A 21,299-nucleotide genomic window follows, 5' to 3' on the forward strand; every position below is an offset into this window, starting at 1 on the left:
TGTCCCTGGGCGAGTTGCGGATAATATTGATGTTTCCGTGCCACCCTGTTCACCCAGCTGGCCCTGAGCTGCCCCGGTGTGAGGAAGGGGGGAATCGGAAGATCTTGGGACATCCAGAGTCTCTTGGATGGAAGGCCCCGGCCTGGGCTCCAGCCCTTCCTCCTCCCTTGGGGTTCCCAAAGGTCCTGGGAACACTCCATGGGATGCCAGGGTAGCTGGACTGAGCTCTAGAAGCTCCGGCATCATCTGGCTCTGCCAGTCCTGGAGGCCCAGATGCGTCTGCCCCGTGGTTTGTGATCCCTCAGCCCTGGCCCTTTGAGGCTCAGCCAAGCTCTGGAGCAAGCCAGGCTCTGGAGCCCCTCAGCAGTAGCTCTCTGAGCCTGGGCTAAGTTGTTGTGGCTCACAGCCACGACCTGCTGTGTCTCCAGAATGCCAGCGAGAGACCCAGTCATGGCCAGCAGTGTCTCCCACATGCCCCCGACACCCATGGCCACAGACCGATGTGCCTCTGGATGCTGGTGATACTCTCAGCCGTGACCCGCTGTGTCTCTGCCATGGTCCGCTGTGTCTCCAGGATGGCCTAGAGCCTGTTACCCATGAGGCCAGATCCCTGTGCCAGACTTTCCACTGCAGTCGACACCCTTGCAGTGTTGGCCTGGGTCTCACGCTGTGTCAGCACCACCTCCTGCGACAGCACTCTGTTTGACTCCCCTAAACAGCCTTGCAGTCGCAGCATGGTTACTGACAGCCCTTCCACAACTCCCCGGGTTTCCTGATGCATCTCCACCAGCTTTGGCATGAGTGAACCCTGAGGTCTGGCATCTGGTTTGGGGCCAGCAACATCCTCACCTCCGGCAGACTTCCATGTGCCCGAGCCCTCGGATGTGCCCGCCTCCACCCGATGTGCATCAGCGGCTGTGATGTGCTCACCAGATCGTGACCCAGAAGCCTCAGCACTAACAAGACCCACCGTCCTGATAGTCTTTGTGTTGGTGGGTTGTGCTGTTGACGCCTGTGCTGAATCACTGGTGCTGCCCTCGGAGGATTCTTCAGGACCTCCCTCCGAGGTGTCCTGGGTAGTTGGTGGGGAGCAGCGGGGGGAGGTGGGGCGCTGACACCCGAAGGGCCTGGGGCCTCAGTGTCCACGACTGTGAAAAGGAACACACATTAGGGAAGGGAGGGAAAGCAGCCAGCACAGCACAGCACTTACTTCAATGAAGCCTTATAGGAAGAGGGTGAAGCTGATGCCCACTTGCATGCTGGACACCGACCTGGTTGTCAGTGACAATTCTAGGCGTGGAGTCTCCCCCTGCCAGCTCCAGGGCACGCTGCTCGCAGAGCTCCAGCAGCCACAGCTCAGGAACACCGCCACCAGTCTTTGCCCTCTCAGGATGGTTCTGTGGATTTTTCTCCTGTGGGGGCATAAGAGGGATTGAAAGAATGGATGTATGGAAGAGCATGGGGTGCAATGTTTGCTTGTATTGGGGAGCTTGTGTTCACTGTTTCAGGGAAATGGATCACCACTGGGAGGTGCTGCTTGGCGGGTGGGGGGGGGCGGTGCGGGGGCACAGGGGTTCAATACAGGGGTTCGATACAGTTCCCGGGGACGGGGGGGTGGGTGTGTTTGTTGGATTGAAATTAGAAAACATCTCCCTACACAAAGGATAGTAAAAGTTTGGAACTCTCCTCCTCAATTGTTGCTAAATTATTTTTAAATTTGAAATCTGGGGGACATGGGGCAAAGGCTCCATGCATGATGTGAGGATTCAGATCAGCTGTGACATGATCTCATCACAGAGTGGAACAAAGCTGAGAAGCTACATTGCTTATGCCTGCTCCTATGTTCAGGTTCTCACAGCTTGACTGCTGGAATTTTCCGTGGTGATCACTGCTCTCACTGCTTTGTGAGAATTATCTGTGGGACCTCCTAGTCCCTCAGAGGATGTAGGTCATCTCTCCTATCCGCAACGGCCACTCCAAAACCTCCAAGTGCAGTCTTCAAAAACTGTGGTTTCTTTCCCACCCAAGTTGTTGTTTCTTTCTCAAATCAGCAGCACGGCGGCACAGTGGTTAGCACTGCTGCCTCACAGCGCCAGGGACCTAGGTTCGATTCCCGGCTTGGGTCATTGTCTGTGTGGAGTCTGAACAATCTCCTCGTGTCTGCGTGGGTTTCCTCCGGGTGCTCCAGTTTCCTCCCACAGTCCAAAAGACGTGCTGGTTAGGTGCATTGGCCATGCTAAATTCTCCCTCAGTGTACCCAAACAGGCACCAGAGTGTGGCAACTAGGGGATTTTCACAGTAACTTCATTGCAGTGTTAATATAAGCCTACTTGTGACAATAATAAATAAACTTTAAAACGTTATAATGAGTTGTAGAATAATTAACAGCGCCTACTTGAGTCACTGTGCATCTCCCTCTTAAGAGCTACAAGCTAGACTTAGATAGTGTAGACTCACTTTAACTGGTACCCCTCTCAATTAGTGCAGTGAGTGTTGGCCGTACACTGTATTCATGTTAATCAACAGGCAGTGCAAAGTTGGCATCCTGCCTGCATCACACTGAACGTGTGTGTATTAATTCCATATAACAATTCCCCTGTCAATTTTTGGGGGCTATCCAATTTAATCCCTCAATGATTTTGTACAAATGCAAAACAAAGAGTGATTGCATAGTCCTGTGGATATATGTTTTGTTTATACATTTGTTTAATAAAACACTCATCTTATTATTTACAAGCAAACAAGGAACTAGGAATGAAAAGATATATTTACTTATTCTATGCAAAGACAAAAACAAATTTCGTTTATCCATGAGTCACTGCATGTACCACTTCCAGTTTTACTTGCCATGTGTCCTAACACAACTTGTAGTTCTGAGTTATCCGTGGATCAGTTGCTGATCAACAAGTCCCCTGCTCAGTCACTTTCACCTCATTAATAAAAATAATAGAAAATACCCTCATTTTAATAGACTTTGAGCCAATGTTTGTACGTTCTAGAAAGCTGACATTGAGCAGGTTGACTTAATTTTGATTGTTACTCATTGAATTATTTTGCGTTTCGTGACACACTTTCAGTGTTTGAGATCATAAAACCCCAATCTAATAATGAGACTATCTAATCCTGTGCATACCACCATGCATTCTGAGAGGAAATAAGTTTATTATAAAAGATTGAATAGTTTCACAGCCATCATAGTTAAGTGACTATGCACATACAGACACATTGTGTGTGCCTTGTGCTGTATATATGAACGTATATAGGGAGGTCCAAGAAGGAAAAAATAGTTCAGACCAGTATTCTTATTTCCCCATTGTACTGGTGTTCCATTTTGGAGTGTACAAGACCAGTTCAGCCTGGTATTCTTATTTCCCCATTTTTTCTTCATGGAGGGAAGAGTTTAGAAAGTATGGCAAAGGTTTTGTCTTCCAGCTTGCAATAGGAATTTCACTCATGATTGCTGCTTTGGGCTGGATTCTCCTCTTTGGTGTTGGTAGACATTCTCCCATCTTGGGTTGCTGCTTGTTTGATGGGTAAGGTGTATTGCGGATGGGATTTCTATTTATAGAGGAAGACTGTTGCAACATCAACAAAAGGTTGGTGTGGGAAATTAAAGGTCTGAACCTGGAAAAGAAAGAAATCTCCTGTAGGATTCAGTAAATGTTCTTAATTATTCATTATTTTTACATAAAGAATTTATATCAAATCAAATTGTGAATAAGGCTATGAACCAGAAATCGTACCATTTTTTAAAATTCTGGAATCCATTTTAGAGATCATTTAGTACCTGAAAATGTGGCCAGCCTGACGTCTATCCTGTTATAATTTTGGTAATGTACTATTGTTTGACACTGTACTAATATTACATTGAAGTGCTGACCACATAATTTCCTCTCCTGGTCCTCATGTTAGCCAATATTGCAAATTATTCTGTCTCTTCAGGGAGTATACCTTTCTCTTTTAATGCACCTCTTTCCTCAAAGAAAGCCCTTGACTTAACTAACCATACAAGCTACAGTCCCATCCCCAATTTCCCTTTCCTCTCCTAAATCCTTGAATTAATTATCACCTTCAAAATCTGTTTCCATTTTTCCGAGAGTTGATGTTTGGGTTCCTCCTGTCTTCCACTGCTGTTACAGTACTGAAACAGATCTTATCAAAGTAACACTGACAAAATATGTGAACATAACAAAACTAAACTACCCTCTTCATCCGTCTTGATCTGTCTGTAGCCTTTGACACAGTTGTCCACACCATCATCTTCCAACACCTCTCCACTGTTGTCCAGCTGGGTGAGACTACTCTCCGCTCGTTCCATTCTTAATTATCTAATCATAACCCCAGAATTACTTGTAATCACTTCTTTTGCTGCTCCTGCACCGTTACCTCCCATTTCCCTGAAAGATCGTTCCTTGACTCTTCCTATTTCTCATCTACACGCTGTCCCTTGGTGACATCAATCAAAAACATGGCGTCAGTTTTTAAATGTACATGGATGGTACCCAGCTTTACCTTACCTTACTCAACTTTTCCACTGTTGCTGAATTATCAGAATGCTTATCCCCAAGTCCAATAATTTTCTCCACTTGTATATTGGACAGACTGAAGTCATTGTTTTTGATCCCAAAGTCCATTCTTTAGCTATTGGCTCCATCCTTCTCCCTGGTAACTGCCTGAGATTAAGCCAGTCAATTTGTAACTTTGGTGTCACATTTGACTGTGAGCTGTATCCCTGACCTCATACTTGGGATATCAGTAGGGCTGCCTGTTTTCACCTCTGTCACACCGCCTGACTTTGCTCGTCTCAGTTCACCATTTGCTGAAACTCTCATCCATTCCTTTGTTACCTCTAGACTCTATTCCAATGCACTGCTGGCTGCTCTCCAGTATTCTACTGTCCATAAACTTGCAGTGACCAAAACTCTGCTGCCCGTGTCTTAACTTGGTCTCTGTTATATATTAGATGTTTTGACCGGTAGTGCTAATGAGACAAAAGATGATGAGATGTCATTGTGGGTTCTGAACCAACTCAACACAGATTTATTTAACAGATTGAAGTCCAACATGGAAGAGAGATAATAACCCACGAATGTCTCTGGTGATATCACGGCATGTCATGTGACTAATCACACAGAGATGCGTGGCTTTACAATACATCACAGTCGCCTATCCCCCCCCCCTGTGCTCACTAACCTACATTAGCTCCCAGTCAAACAATGTCTTGATTTTAAAATATTCATCCTTGATTTCAACTCTTCCATGGCTTTGCCCCTCTCTATTTCTATAATCTATTTCAGACTCACACTGATTCAAGGTACCTACACTCCTCTAAATCTGGTCACTTATTCAACCCCAATTTTAATTGCTCCATCATTGGTGTCCATGCCTTAAGGTCTGGAATACACTTCCTAGACCTCCATGCCACTCGCTTTCCTCCAGTAAGACATTCCTTTAAATCTATTTCTTTGACCATACCTTTGGTTATCTGTATTTCTTTGTCTCACTCCATATCATACTTAATCTTTACTTTGGATGATTTGTTGGATTAGATATATAAATCTACTACGTTGTTGTTGTAAATAATTAATTAAGGCTTTCACAAATAAATGCTTTTGCCAGAAAGAGAATTAATTGATAACTTGAAAGTGAAGTAATGTTTCAAATTATTCAAATTGATCGGAGTAATTTTAACCTAACCCGCCCAGCAGGTAACAGGCAGGTACGAATCAGCCATCCGCTCCCCAACTTGACTAATTCACTCTCCAGTGAAGCCTTTTATTGCCGAGACTGCCAGATTAAAATGACGCCTCATGTGTGACAAAAAATGAAACGCATTTTAATTCTCTGATGAATAGCTTGAGACCGTCCAAACTGGGAAAGCGAAAGGCTTTGATCTCTGATCTGTGCTTGGATTGCTGGAGTCGGCCAGCGCCTCACAGTTGAATTTGGCACACCCTGAGTTCCAGAGCTGGAAACCAGCCAGTATTCCCACTGCCGATTATTATCTCGCAACTCCTGCTGGAAGCGCACGTACGGAGATGTCAGGTGAGGCCAGGGTCAAACTTTCCTGTGGTGTTTCTCAATTGCTGACACTCATTGTCAAGACTAGCACATCAATAATAGCCACCTCGTGCTCCTGGAGCTGTATCCGAGCAAAGTTTAATCCCTCCAGGACAACAGGAAATAGATGAGAAAACAAGTTTGACAGCAACTCGTCTCATTCCATTCTAATGTCAATTATCAGCAGCCCCAGAATTCCGCGTCACGTCAAGGCCAATTTCCGAGGCAAGTCCACCGACATTTTTTGGCATGATAACTGTCAATCCAGTGCCAAGTCTGTCTCGAATTTCATTCCAATGAATATTTCAAACAAATTAACCAAGAACAGTGTTGAACTAATGGGTTTCGCTGAGGGGAATAAATGGACACTGAACTGTTTAAAAGAAGTTGACTGGGCACAACCTCTGAGTCCACAGCTGCTTATAGTGAGGGCACACTCATCCTGTGAAACTGCCTCTGCATCTGTAAGGAATACATCCACGGTTGATTAAGGAGCTAAGAACAATAACCTTTGAATAACAAGTTTAGTAAGCTGTTTCAGTCTGCTACTGTGCAATGACTATGCCAGTGGAATTTTCCACGAACTCGGTGCTGTTGAAAAGGCATTCTGCCTACGACACAACTGTGCAATGTTGTGTATGAATTTCAAAACCGGGACAGTATCGCATAGGTGGCCTACAAGTCACAATGATTGGCTGATTGAATCAAACAGTATGTTTCTTCAGTTGTTTCTCATAGTCAGAGTACAGATCGTACTTCACCAGTCCAAGCTTCCAAAACAACAGTCCCAAAACAAAACATCTACTGTTAGATGTGATTGCACAATTGGGCAACACTTGCTGGACAATCCTGAGTGTGCTTAGAACGACACTAACAACCAATTTAAAGTAATCAGTCAAGCTTGTAATGTGACTCATTTACGTTTGCTGGAAGCAAACATACATTCATATACAGATACTGGTCTCTGCAAACAAAAGGAATATGTTCAAGCCTTGTGCCCTTTTTGAATTACCCAAGAGCATGGGGAACTATAGTTCCCTATTGCTTCCTCCAAGGCAATGCCTCACCAGTCAAGAGTTGACTTGCCGACCAAGTAGCTTCATTTTCTCCTGCAGTTTAAATTGTCAATTGTTTGAAATTTGGCATTCCTGCATTTGCCCTGATGAGTTCAAGATGAAAAGCTTCAGCAACATGTTTCTCTTTTCAGCAATAAACAATAAGGTTAGGTCATCTCTGTGCATTTAAACTTTCCAGGTGAACTGCATGGCCAGAATTTGATGTGGCTCGAGCGGGCGCCTATCCGACCCAACAATGCATGATACCACACAAAAAGACATTGTGCGTGCATCCCGACATCATCGCGTGATATTTCACTCAGCGAGCGTGCTCGGGAGTCGGAAGTGAACAATTAAGCCCATTAAGGAGTCAATCCAAAGGGAGTTTACATAGCCTGACGGCTGTCAGACGGGTCGATCAGTCTGGCAGCCTTTACATTTTCATTCCAATCTCAATCCAGCCCAGGATGAAATTTCCGAGATGCAATTTAATTTAACAATGCCTGGGGACTGGATACTGCAGTCAGTTGTTTGACTCTGCTGCATAGATGGGGTTTGCTGTGCTTTTCATCACATTCAGTTTGTACAGATCTGCAGCTCCCTGAGACAGCTGTGCAGCAGCTGTCCGCCTTGAGGGAGTCCAGTATATGTGCCAGCCTGTACCGTCCCTTTTCTTGGTGCCCACCCTCCCCCGCAGCGTTGATGCTTTCTCAGCACATGTATGGTACTGGCTGCCCGTTCATTGGTTAGCCAGCTGGAAATTGCATTCCGGGGCCGATTGCGGCTGGAAGCACATTTCGCGTCTGCTTCCGCGCCTGCCAATCGCTCCCACCCAATGAGCACAAGATTCAGGCCCATGGGTTTTCAAACTATACATCAATTGGAATGAGAAAATTTGTGCCATTTGGCACCATTTAGATGCAGAATATTTGGACTTCTCTAACACCAGAAGGTCCCAGCAATGTCCTCCCCATTCCTCTCAATGGGTCTTGATTTGGTAATTATTGGTTACTCACCGCTTCTTGATTGGAAACCACTTCTGTTCTTCATTCACCTCTGGCAAGAGCATCCTGAGGTGCGAACATGTTTGCCTGTAGATCTGACGTGAACCTTTCTGATTTCCCTCCTGGCTCTGCCTCCAAACTCACGCCCATGGGTTTTTTTGTGTCCTCCTCACAGCTGAGTTTCCAACTTAGAATTGTCGGCAATGTGGGTATTACATCCCTTCACCTAAGTCATTAATATAGATTGTACATGACTGATACTCTAGCGCTGATTCTTGCAGCACTCCAGGAATTACAACAGAAAATGACCCACTTATTCTTCCTGTCCATTAACCAATTCTCTATCAATACTAATATATTACATCCAAATCCATGGGCTCTTACCTTATGCAATAACCTTTGACGTGGCACTGTATCATATGCATTTTGAAAACCCAAATATAGTGCATCCCTTTATTTAGCCTGCTATTTATATCTGCATTAAAGTTAATAGATTTGTCAAGCATGATTTGTCAAAAGTGATTTACCTTTCATAATACCATGTTGACTCTGCCTAATCATATTATATTTTCTAAGTGTCCTATTACCACTTCCTTAATAATGGGTTCCAGTATTTTTCCAATGACTGATGTCAGGCCAGACCCCCCATTTCCCCCCTATTGAAACAGTGTTGTTTAATCTGCTGCCTACCAATCCATTGAGATCCCTGCAGAATCTAGGGAATTTTGGAAGATCAGAACCATTGCATTTGCTAACTCTGCTGCCATCTCATTTAGAACCCTAGGGTGCCATCAGGCCCAGGGATTTGTCAGCCTTCAGTCCCATTAACTTCTCCAGTACATTTTCTTTTCTATTATTAATCACTTAAAAAGATCTCCACTCTCACTAGACTACTTTTTCTACTACATGTTTTGCATCTTATACCATGAAGATGTGGAGGTCTTGTGGTGCAGTGGCAGCTGCACAAGTTTCAGGCTTAAGTCTGACTTGAGGACTTGATGGCGTGGAAGTCATGTTCCTAATGGTGCCAAACAGGTCAATTATCAGCCTGTGAATCCTTCCAGTACGCTCGCTGGCAGACAGTAAAGAGCAGGAGAGTTTCCTGGTCAGCTACAGTGCATAAGGTAATGGTAAAACACTGCAGTATTTTGTGAAGCACAATCATGGACCAGTCAAGTGAAAGATCACAGCTGCCAATACCCTCTTAGAGCTTGGTACCTGAAAGAAAGGGAAGATGGTGAAGACAAGGACAAAATATGTGTTCATTCTCCACAATAATCTCTCCTGTCTCAGCCTCCAAGGGACCCATGTTTACTTTTGCTACTCTCTTCCTTTTTATGTTCTTGTTGCTGAGAGTTGTTCCCTCTGGCTGTTAAGAGTCTAGAACTAGTTGGTATTGTCTCAGGATAAGGTGATGTTCATTTTGAACTGAGATGAGGAGAAATTTCTTCATTGCAGAGAGTCATGCATTTTCTCCACACGAGAGGCGGTGGCCCAGCTGTTGAGTATAATCAAGGTTGAAATCAATAGACTTTGGGACTCTAAGGGAAACAAGTGATTTGAGGATTGGACGGGAAAGTAGGGTTGAAGTTGAGGATAAATAATTATCTTAATAAAGGGAGAAATAGGCTCAAAAAGCCATATGGTGTATTCCTGCTCCTATTTCATTTGGTAATATGTTCCTATGTTCCTGTACTGGTGATGTTAACCAAAATATCAGTCACTTATCTAGAACATTTGAGTGCAGTAAGTTAGTAACATTAGGATGATCCCTATATTCCGGAAAAGATAGAGGTAGAAAAGTTAATGGCAGTAATGACTTTGATTGCCACTAACAATGCCATACTAATTTTGTAACTACCCTTTCCCTAGATTTAGTGTAACTGGCTCCAAGTTAACCAGCCACCCACAGTATAGGGTAGAATCTCCTAACCCCTTTGAGGATAGACTTGAAGATGAGGGGTTGGAATGTTAGGATAGAAGACATTGAGATGGTAGCTCAATGTCTTCATGTTGTAACCAGATATTCCCAATCACTTTTCCTTCACTGTCACTGGGTCAAAATCCTGGAACTCCCTTCCTAACAGCACTCTGGGTATACCTACACCACGTGGACTGCAGCAGTTCAAGAAGGCAGCTCACCATCACCTTCTTAAGGGCAACTAGGGATGGGCAATAAATGCTGGCCTAACCAAGTGCATCTGCGTGCTCTTCTTAAATGTTTCTACATGGTGCTCCCTTTGTACAATTAGCTGCTTTGGGAGGAGGCTGCTGCACTGTCTGCCCACATGGCCTCTGATGACCTTGGTGGTTGGCCTCTGACTACCTGAGACCTGGGGGGGCCCTGTATAGGTGCAGGTGTCTCCTCTGTCCGCACGTCTAATGGAGGCACTGAGATCACTGAGAGAGGGGCTGAGGAGACAGGGCCCACATCAGGAGCACCCTGATGGGAGGCCCCAGATGCAGAGATCACCCAACCCGCGTCCCTGAGAAGATATGCTTGTACCTCTCTGCTGGCTGGAGATGGAAAAAGGAACTGGTGGAGATTTCAGAAGCCATTTCCCCTCTCAGCTTGCCATTGCTGCACAGAGCTGATGGAAGAGGAAATGGTGCACAGGTCTTCACATCTCAGGCATCTCCATGAGGGTTGCTAATCTCTTGGTGGAGGAAGCCAGGAGTGCACCTGTTACAGACATGGCAGTACTCATGATCTAAGTGGTATTCTCCGCTGTGTACCAGTGTGCACGCAGACTCTGAAATTTCTGCCAGATGTTCCCTCATCTCTCACTGCAGCTGCAGCATTTACCATGTTGTGACTGACTCCAGATGCCCATCGTTAGCCTGGGGCTCAGCAAGGGCCTTGCCTCTCGCAGAGTCCAACTCTCTGTACTGCCACACATCACAGACTCCGTCAGCTGCTCGAGCGTGCCTGTGCCATGCTTACCAGAATACCCAGCAACATGAGAGTATCACGTTCAAAGGATATCGGGGTGGATGGTGTGGTGTAATTGCACAAATGCCTCCTGTGCGCAGCCAATCTCAAAGAACCTCGCTAGAGTCAACAATGAAAGAGAGGCACCTTCCATCCAGATTCGGACATGTCCCTGACAAGATAGCTGCTGCCTGACCCTATTGCCACTGACTGGGTGGTCACTTCCTCTCCACCAAACACACCCTCTCATATTGCCACATGCAAGCTCCAAGGGAAAAGTGGTGTGGAGTACTCCCTTTCACAGCATGAATAAAGTTATTGGCATATTTGTGACACTGAATCCAGGATCTGGCGGAGTGACCCCATAGCTTCTGACCGCCTCTGCAATCTCTGTGCCCACCTACCTGGTCAGTCAAACCAGCTTCCTCTTCCTGGGAAGATGATCTCCTGACTTGCCCTTGCAACCTGGCAGAGAGTCTGCAGGGAGGCATCACTAAACCACTGGCCACCCGGGGTCTTCCTTCCACCATTGTCCCGATCAATTTTCTTTCCTCCTGCAGATACCCTGGCAAGGCCCCTGATATTCTGTCAGAAGCCTTTCTGCCCATCTCACTCCCTTAGTGGGCAGCCATGAGAGCCAAGAACTCACAATTGGCTACCCACAGGAAAATCATTTGCAGCCACTAATATGATACCCGTCTACGTAACAGCGGCTTCCATCTCTGATCCTAGGGGTGGAACCTAGAACCTAGCTGGCAAATTCGATCCAGATGGCGGCAAAATGGTGGTGCAGGCAATTTGCCTACTGACCATCTCCTGGGCTATCTGATTTCATTGGGTGCCATCTCAACCATGGAACATTGCTATTGAAGGTACTTGGACAGAAAGTGCACCATTCATTTCAAATTGTCCTGCCAATTAGCTCGAAACTTTGCAACAATTCATGAAATTGGTTGCTGTTCCCTGAATAGGAGAGAATGTTTATATTCAAGAGTCTGTTTTTTTTAATTCTTTCTCCTGTTCTGCGGAAAAAAAGAGTAAAGACTGGGAAATATGAATACTGGTCCAAACTGATCTTGTATATCTTAAAATAGAAAGTGAGTAAAAACTGGGAAATAAGGGTGGGGGGATGGAGTTGGGGATGCTAGTGATGGCTGTTTGACTGGGAGGTTGGGGCGAAGGGGTCCCATGTTCGGAGGGAACATAGAACATAGAAAGCCACAGCACAAACAGGCCCTTCGGCCCACAAGTTGCGCCGATCACATCCCCACCTCTAGGCCTATCTATAGCCCTCAATCCCATTAAATCCCATGTACTCATCCAGAAGTCTCTTAAAAGACCCCAACGAGTTTGCCTCCACCACCACCGACGTCAGCCGATTCCACTCACCCACCACCCTCTGAGTGAAAAACTTACCCCTGACATCCCCCCTGTACCAAGGGAAAGGGAGTTCCAGCATTGGCTGTTTGATGGTAGGGGGGTCGGGAGAGAGGTGCCAGCCCTTCAGCTCTGATCACATGGGGGGAGGGGGGGGTGAGGGCCTTGACTGCCGGGGTGGGCGGAGGGGGGAGATCTCCGTGGTGAGGTGGGAAGAGGTTATCTTTTCCTCTGATCGTGGTGCCCTTTAATAACAGCGCTCCAATCTCAGCATAGCTTTGTGGCCATGTTTAGACCCTACCCCTCAACTTTGATTGAGTGAAACACGACCAGCTTTTGACAGAGTGTCAAATGACCTGGACAGAAAACTAGCCAGTGAGAAGCACGCCAGTTTTCAGTCAGACCCTGACACCTCGCCAAGTTCTGGTAAGATCGCCCTCCCCAAGAATACTAGTCTGAACCGTTTTTTCCTACTGGGATGAGGTTTCAATGAGTTGATTAATTTCTGAGGTAGTTTGAAGATACTTTGTTCTTGGTTCCTCACAATCTTTTCAAACATTTCCAAAAAGATCAAAAATAAAACAAAGCAAAAAGAAAATCCAGAAATAAGGCAGGAAAAAAATATTTCAAAGGAGTAAAAAGACATTGAAGAAAAAAGAAAAAATGCTCATCAAAATGACCTTGAACTGTTTAAACTCTTTGCACATGAAACTTCTTTTTATACCAACTCCAGATGGATGGGCTACGTGCAAAGTATGATTTCTTTGTATGCTGTGGAAATCATATGTACTGCAATTTGCACCTATTACCCATTGGGTTTAGCTCAGTTGGCTGGATAGCTGGTTCGTGATGTAGAGCAATGCCAACAGCTTGGGTTCAATCCCCGTGCCAGCTGAGGTTATTCATGAAGGCCCACCTTCTCAACCTTGCCCCTTGCCTGAGGTGTGGTGGCCCTCAGGTTAAATCGCCACCAGTCAGCCTATGGTCATCTGGGACCATGGTGACTTTATCTTTACAATGAATCTCAGTCATTAAACTGACCTGAAAAATCACTAATTCCTGCGAGGACGGGATGTTTCGTTCATGCAAGCCTCGAAACCGGAAATTCCCACCCGAGGTTCATGGATCTGTAAATGGTCTGCCAAATCTTCCGTCCTGCCCACTCCGATGTTACACACACCCATTCTCAGCATGACTGAATTTCTGAAATTGGGAAGTTTCTCCATGGGTCTCACTATAAACAAAATCTTTTGAGTTACGCAGGAAAGTTATCCTAAATACTTCAAAATATCCTAAATACTTCAAATGCACTGAAAAATAACTGAGGGCAAATTGGGAAGCCTGGGACTTGCTGGATGAAGAAAGACAAGATGAACAAAACCATCCGCAACCTTGTCCTCCAGTTTACTATTTGATAAATTTAATATCTTCTCCCTCATCAAAACTGCCTACTTCCACCTCAATGATATCCCAGTCTCTACTCACTGCTGCTGAAACTCTCCTCCGTGACTTTGTTACCTCTGGTACAGACAACAAACTTCTGGCTGCTCTCCCAGTTGTACTCCCTATAAACCTGAGTTGCTGCCTGCATCCTAATTTACACCAAGTTCGTTCATCTATCAGTCCTGTAGCACGCAAAATTCTCCCAATCAGCTGGTTCCTGTACTGGCTAAAATGAACGTCATAGGTAAGAGCAGGAAAAGACCATACAGTGCATCGAGCATGTGGCACAATTCAAGAAGATCATGACTGATCCTTGACCTTAACTCCATTTTCCTGCCCAAAGGTGCATAAGACAGCAACTTACCATCATCCAGAGTGGCCTTGACAGTGCCTGGTGGCACTGAGCCTGTGGCTCTTATCCTGATGATTCTTTAGACCACTTCCTCAAGGTCACTGAGGAGGAATTACAGGCGTACTGATCCCGCTGCCGCTCATTGTGGGCCACCACCTTCTGCAAGAGAAAGGGCAGAATGCCAATGATTGTGAGTCAGTGAGAGTGATTCTCTAACCCGCATGCTGGTGCACAGATCGCACTGGAGCTGGAGAATCATGGGAGAGAGGGCTAGCGCATTTCGCACCGGTGAGAACCCACTTTGGGATTTTCCCCAGCGAGTGCAGGAACCAGATTAGCATGTTTAAAAATTAATTTAGATATACGTAGTCAATTTCAAGCTAGGCTCTCCCTGCTCCTAGGTTTCTCTAACCCTTGGGTGCAGCAGGCACCCAGTGTGAATCACTATTGGTCACCACAAGCCATGGCCACACCTGGGGTTTCGGAGGCCATTGAAGCCCCCGAGTGGTCAGGGAAATGGCTGGGCAGTGCCAAGGGGGCAGGGCCTGAAAGGAGTGGGGCCTGAGGAGAGCTGGGCATGAAGGGGGACCCATTGGGAGGGCCCCAATGCCCCGATGCTGGCAATCTGTGTTCGGGGGGCGGCGGGATAGTTAGGTCCGTGATCTACTTTGGGGAGGGAGGGAGAAACATGCCATCAATGAGGGACAGGAGGTCCTGATATCTGTGGGGCAACGGAGGGAGGTCTTCAATTTCATTTTGAGATTGTGGCGCCCTTCAATGATGGCACCCTCATCTGTGAAGCTGGGCTTGTTGGCATCTTTAGACCCCCCCCCCCCCACCTCCGAACCAGTGCAAAACTCGCCCCCTCCCAAAAAATGACTAAATACGGAAGATTGCGATCCTACTTGCACTGGACATGTCGGTGCAAATTGCACCAGTTTTTTCAACTGAAATGACACTTTAGGCATGATCTTACTGGCCATCCATGCCACGCTCCCGTTGCAGCAAGGTCAGAGATTTTGGCGCCCAGCCAAATCGCCATTCACTGCAACGGGATGAGAAAATCCTGCCAGTGTGAATCAGTGTAACATTCCGGCCTTCATTTTTGGGAAAATTCCATCCAGTGTATTTGGTGATGTGCCTCCCAATTTTGCATAACTATAGGTTTGTAGAAATTATGGCCATATGTGCATGGCTGGTATATGGTTGGATGATGTGTGTGGGTAAGGTACAGTGTAAGGGTGTTAAGTGTGAGTCCTGAGTGTGTTGCTGGGTGAGTGATGAGGATGTGGTGGATTGAGCAGTGGGAGGTGGCTGGTGTGGTGTGTCTGACAAGTGATGTGCAGATTTACTCATACACCTTGACCACCCAAATAAGGTCATTCAACCTCTTCCAGCCCTGCTGCCGTATCATCAATGCACCAGTCTGGGCATTAACCATCCTCGCTACTATCTCCCATTCACTTCTGTGGCTCATTCACGAAGACCCGCAGCAGATACATGGCCTCTTTCCTTTAATCGAGTTGTTCCAAACCATCATCTATCTGGACAAAGCAAATATTCAGGGTTGAGAACCAGACGACACTGATTTAAAGCAATTGGCAAGAATTAGAGGCGGCACGATGAGAAGCATTTTTAAACAGTAAGTAGTTAGGATCGGCAATACACATTCTGCGGGAGTGGTGGAAACAGACTTGTGGCTTTCAAAAGGGTACTGGATAATTATCTGAAGTGAAAAGGTTTGCAGGACTAAATGGAAAAGGTGGGAGAGTGGGACTAGCAAAGTTGGTCTTCCAGAGAACCAGTCTGACATGACAGGCCGAATGTTCTCCTCCTGCGCTGTACCTATTCCATGATTCTATGTCTAGTTTGTGACTGGCAGACGGATGTGAGACACCAAAGAGCCTAAATCTGCATTGCTACATTGATTTACAAGGACAAAGCAATTCCAATAATGCCAAATGAAGCAGTGACTGCATGTGTGCCCAGAAAATTCAACAAGACCTTTTTATAGGTGCCCATGGCAGTCCTTGAGATGAGGCTCAAGCACTAGAGTCATAGAGGTTTACAGCATGGAAACAGGCCCTTCGGCCCAACTTGTCCATGCCATCTTTTTTTTAACAACTAAGCTAGTCCCAATTGCCCGCATTGACCCATATCCCTCTATACCCATCCTACCCATTTAACTGTCTAAAGGCTTTTTAAAAGACAAAATTGTACCCACCTCTACTACTACCTCTGGCAGCTTGTTCCAGACACTCACCACCCTCTGTGTGAAAAAATTGCCCCTCTGGACACTTTTGTATCTCTCCCCTCTCACCTTAAATCTATGCCCTCTAGTTTTAGACTCCCCTACATTTGAGAAAAGATGTTGACTATCGAGCTGATCTATGCCCCTTATTATTTTATAGACCTCCATAAGATCACCCCGAAGTCTCCTGTGCTCCAGAGAAAAAAGTCCCAGTCTATCCAGCCTCTCCTTATAACTCAAACCATCAAGTCCTGTTAGCATCTAGTATCTCTTTCTAGTTTCAGGACCTATTCTCACCATACTGTTAATACTGTTTAATGAATGGGAGCTCTGTCTGCGTACTTTACAGAAGCGGCAGGTATTTTTAAAGAGTGCTCCTTTGGCTTCCATGTTAAGATTGTGGCCATGACCAGATGATGCTCTCATTCCCATCACAGCCACTGCCCACCAGACCTCCGCTCTGCCGCTAATCTCCCCAATTTTTCACAGCCGCAGTCAGTGAGCTCTGCCGGGTAGCCAGTGGACAAGACCACCTCACTACATTTATAATAATTAAACACAAGGACAAGTATAGGAAGGTTCTCGAGTCACTCGGCTTTAGCTGTGAACCAGATGGATTGGACCTGGTTTCAGGCAGTGATTTACACATCATGATTTATACACATTTAATAAATCGCATACATCTGTACAAACACAAGTACCTTCATGTTACTTAATAATCTCATCTATCAGAAAATGCATATTACCAACCATTGAGGTCCTTTCACACAATTTTAATCAAAGCTGTCAATCAGATGATGGTGGTAAAGAATATAATTCATTATAAGACACAATACTGGTAGAAATCCATTTTATTAATCTGAATATCACTGACCATTGCTGGTGACTGCGGTTATTATCAAAGGGTTGGTTAATGCTTTGAACTTGCATTCAACCTTGAGCTGCCAGCAACCATTGTGTGGAACAATGCACCAGGGAGAGGTGCCTGGGAAATATAAAGAGTTTCAGGGGTATCAGCGTATAATGTATTGTGGTAGGAAAATAACAACAGAGCTTTCGCTATTGAACTTATGAGCACGGCATTGATGCTCAGCTGCAGCATAAAGGAAGGGGTGCATTCTCTAAAGGCTCATAAAACGGCATGTTACAAACACAGGGCGAAACACGTTTTATGCTTGATGCATTCATGATGCCATATAAGAGTGGGAATATATTCATTATCGTCAGTCAGTCAGCTACACCTAATGCCACTCATCTCACCTTTTACTGAGGACCCACCTGCTCACTATGGGTCAAGGATAGACTGTCAACTGAGTCACAGCTGGTAACACGAAGGCGGTTTGTAGCTGCTGTTTGTTTTCTGACATATTAAGCAAAAGGTCGAGATGAAAAGAAAGACTAAAAAGTTGAAATAAACAGAAAAAGTTGCCAGTGGTCAGCAGGTAGACCAGTGTGTGAAAAAGTTTGAGATCTTGGTGATACTTCTCATTATAATGATCATTTATAAACATGAACAAACAAAAAGGGGGGAGGATTAGGCTTGGGCACAACAGGTAGTGATCAAGAGTTTGAGTAGTTAAGTATCCCACCCAAAATATTAAGCCCTTTCCGACATTGCATTGTGAGCATTCACTGTTCATAAACTATTCTTTTGAATTTAGAATTGTAACAGGAGTATAAAATATTGTTTTATTTCTTGTACACTTCGCGAGCCATAGCACATTAGCAAGCTATTTACTGTAAATAAACAGAGCGGAGGCAGTAAAGTGAGAACAACTGGAACTTCCCCATTGTCTATTCATAAAGTAAAGCAGATTGCCTGCAGTGATGTGTTATCTCCTGTCCTCTAGTGGATAGACCACTTAACCTGCAGTTAATTTTAAAGAGGTGCATAGGGTGCAATAACTAAATACAATCTGATTTTGCAGGCTTTAAAATCTGTGGGCAAAACAAATGATTAGCACAGTGCTGTTGACTATAGAAGCTTAACACTGAGAGAAGTCAATTAACAGCCATTGTTCAAACTGGCCATCTGCCAGCTCTTTTAAAAGCCTCAATAATCAAATCACATTAATTTGTAAGAACTTGCAAAATTGGAGCTAACAGCTTTTCTCACGTGACAAATGATGGGCTATTTTTCTTCCGTTTCAAAAGGAAAATAGAAGAATGGTCATTTTTCTTCTAAAACTACAGGCCACCAACACAATCATAGATTCGAACGGTGCATTTTCTGAAAATGTGTTTCGTTAGTGGGAACTCAGAAAGTAGCTACCAATCATGCTGCAACATTTAATAAAATCTTTTAAGGTTTCTCACGCAGCTGACAAACCACTGAACTGAGCTATAAAGCATCTACCTTTGTGAGGAATAGGCTTAAAGAAATTTAAAAGTCTTTTCACTGAACAAGCACCAAACATTCTTGTCAGATCTGCTCTGGACAAATAGGAATGATTTTTTGATGCTACCTGCACTGGTTCTTTTGAAAAAAGCAGTCATCTTTAGACTCACATCTTCACTTTTTTCTATAAACCTGTAAGTTGCTCATCCTCAAGGACTCGCAAACTCCCTTTTAAACTTACTCCCAGAACTAGCTTCCACCACCTTTTCAGGTAGTGTTCCAAATCCCAACAACTCTGAGTGAAAACATTCTCCTCATCTTCTGCCTTGATCTTTTGCTCATGATGTTGAACCTATGTATGACCTCTGGTTGTCAGCCCAATTGCCTGTGTAAATTGTTTTTTTCTATCTAAACCTCTCAGCATCATGAAAACTTTGATGAGGTCACCCTTTAATCCTTTCTTTACCAAGGAGAACAGTCCTAACTTATTCAATCACTCCCTCATAACTCAACTCCCTTATCCTTGGTAGCATCCTGGTAAACATCCATATTCTTCTAAGACAAACAGTTACCCAAGCCCAGAATCAAACCCGGATCCCTGGTACTGTGAGGCAGCAATGCTAACCATTGTGCCACCGTGCTAACCACTGTGCCATTGTGCCACCGGGGTGGCACAGTGGCACAATGGTTAGCACTGCTGCCTCACAGTGCCAGGGTCCCGGGTTCAATTCCAGCCTTGGGTGACTGTCTGTTTGGAGTTTGCACATTCTCCCCGTGTCTGCATGGTGCTTGCCCCAGTCCAACGCCGGCATCTCCACATCGAGATTCTATGATGCAGAAAGGTTAAACAGGTTGGGACTCTACTCATTGGAATTTAGATGAATGAGGGGTGAACTCATTGAAACATATAGGATTCTTCAGGGGCTTGACAGGTAAATGCTGAGAAGATATTTCCCCTCAAGGGAGAGTCTAGGACCAGAGGGCATTGTCTCAGAATAAAGAGTGCCAATTTAAGACTGAACGGAATTTCCAATGTTGGCTCTCTCTGAACAGTTCATATCTGTTCAAGTGCTCAGTCACTGTCCCAGCTAAGGCTTCTAGTAATTTAAAGTTCAGCCAATGGCTCTATAATTTCCCAGGTTAATTCTGTCCCCTTTTTCATTGCCATTAAATAATTGGCAATCTTCAAATCCGGGGGGCAATTCCTGAATCAAGAGAGCTTTGGAAGATCTTGGTTAAGGCATCAGCAATTTCCTCATCTATTTCCTTTCATTTCCTGGAGTGAAAACTATCAGGTCCTGGCATTTGATTTATCTTCAGTCTCATTATTTTCTCCATTACCAGCTTTTTACCCAAATTAAATCAATCCTCTTGATTTATTTTTCGTTTTTCTCGAATGTTAGCAAGACGTAACAAGTAATAGAATTGTCAGTTATGTAAGCTACATTATTCATGCCATGACGAAAGACAGAATGTATGACATGATGGATAATTTACAGACCAAATCTCGCTGGAGCATTTCCCACTATTCTTTTCATTAGTGATTCAACTTGCATATAATCAGAGGTTCAGACATGGACTCGCTCAGTCCATCTGAGAAAGCTATTCTGCAAAATAGTTTCTAACTAACTGCCCTATTGAATCCTTTAATGACCTTACAGATCGCAATTATATCATCTTCTAAATTCAAGAGAGTGCAAGCCTTGTCTATCCAACCCACCTAATAAATTAACCCTTTTAGCCCTGGGATCATTCTGGTGAATCTGTATTACACACCCACCAAAGGTCATATATTGGGATGATTTTATTTCAATGTAGATGAATTTGGGAAGGACAATGTAGAAGGCATGTGACACAGAGAGATAAGAAGAGAATTCAAATCTTCTGCAATATTCTATACAGATTCTGCCACATATACAACATGTGGATCTCCATGTCCAGCATAATGATTGCACACAAGTACATTGTCATGCATGATAAAACAATACGGTACCCAAATTGGTACTTGCAATGTACTACTGGTTCTCTTCAGAGAGCAAGGAGAATATAATCAGTCTGCAATGAAGCTAAAGAATACCACTCAACTGACACCAATGAGCAAAAAGGAAGAAATACGTGCAGTGGCGTATCATGTCTTTAAAATACTCCAAGATGTTTCACACAGTGAATCACTTTTAGAGTGTGGCAACTGTCACCTCGGGAAGTGTGACATGAATGAATAAATTAATCAGTTAGCATCACCCCGTCTGAAGTATAGATGCACTCACTACTATATGGTAATAGTGATGAAGAAACAGAATGGCCTAAAAATCCCATTATTACAACAGGATATTGGGAAGCATCCCTGTGGAATTTTCAAGGCAGTGAGTCATTGTTGAAGAAGGAGTGGCAGTATTGCCTAAGAATGAAGCATGTCTTGATGAATGTCCATTCTGATTTGTACAGTGATATGCCTGGCTTGTTACCAGAGGCTGGTCCGCTGCCAGG

The 21,299-nt window shown here is 44.7% G+C and overlaps 1 long non-coding RNA gene across 1 annotated transcript in view; it reads right to left on the bottom strand.

Moving 5' to 3' along the window:
- Positions 1-2,857: 2,857 nt before the first annotated feature.
- The window catches only part of LOC144510094 (uncharacterized), an 88,554-nt gene continuing 70,112 nt past the window's right edge, over positions 2,858-21,299 (bottom strand). The window contains exons 2-4 of the long non-coding RNA XR_013500567.1: positions 14,236-14,382; positions 9,044-9,337; positions 2,858-3,624 (exon numbers count right to left, since the gene is read on the bottom strand). This is a non-coding gene — a long non-coding RNA (uncharacterized LOC144510094). The remainder of the gene's footprint in view (positions 3,625-9,043; positions 9,338-14,235; positions 14,383-21,299) is intronic.

This window comes from Mustelus asterias, chromosome 2 (assembly GCF_964213995.1).
Source record: "Mustelus asterias chromosome 2, sMusAst1.hap1.1, whole genome shotgun sequence".
Lineage (NCBI taxonomy): Eukaryota > Metazoa > Chordata > Chondrichthyes > Carcharhiniformes > Triakidae > Mustelus > Mustelus asterias.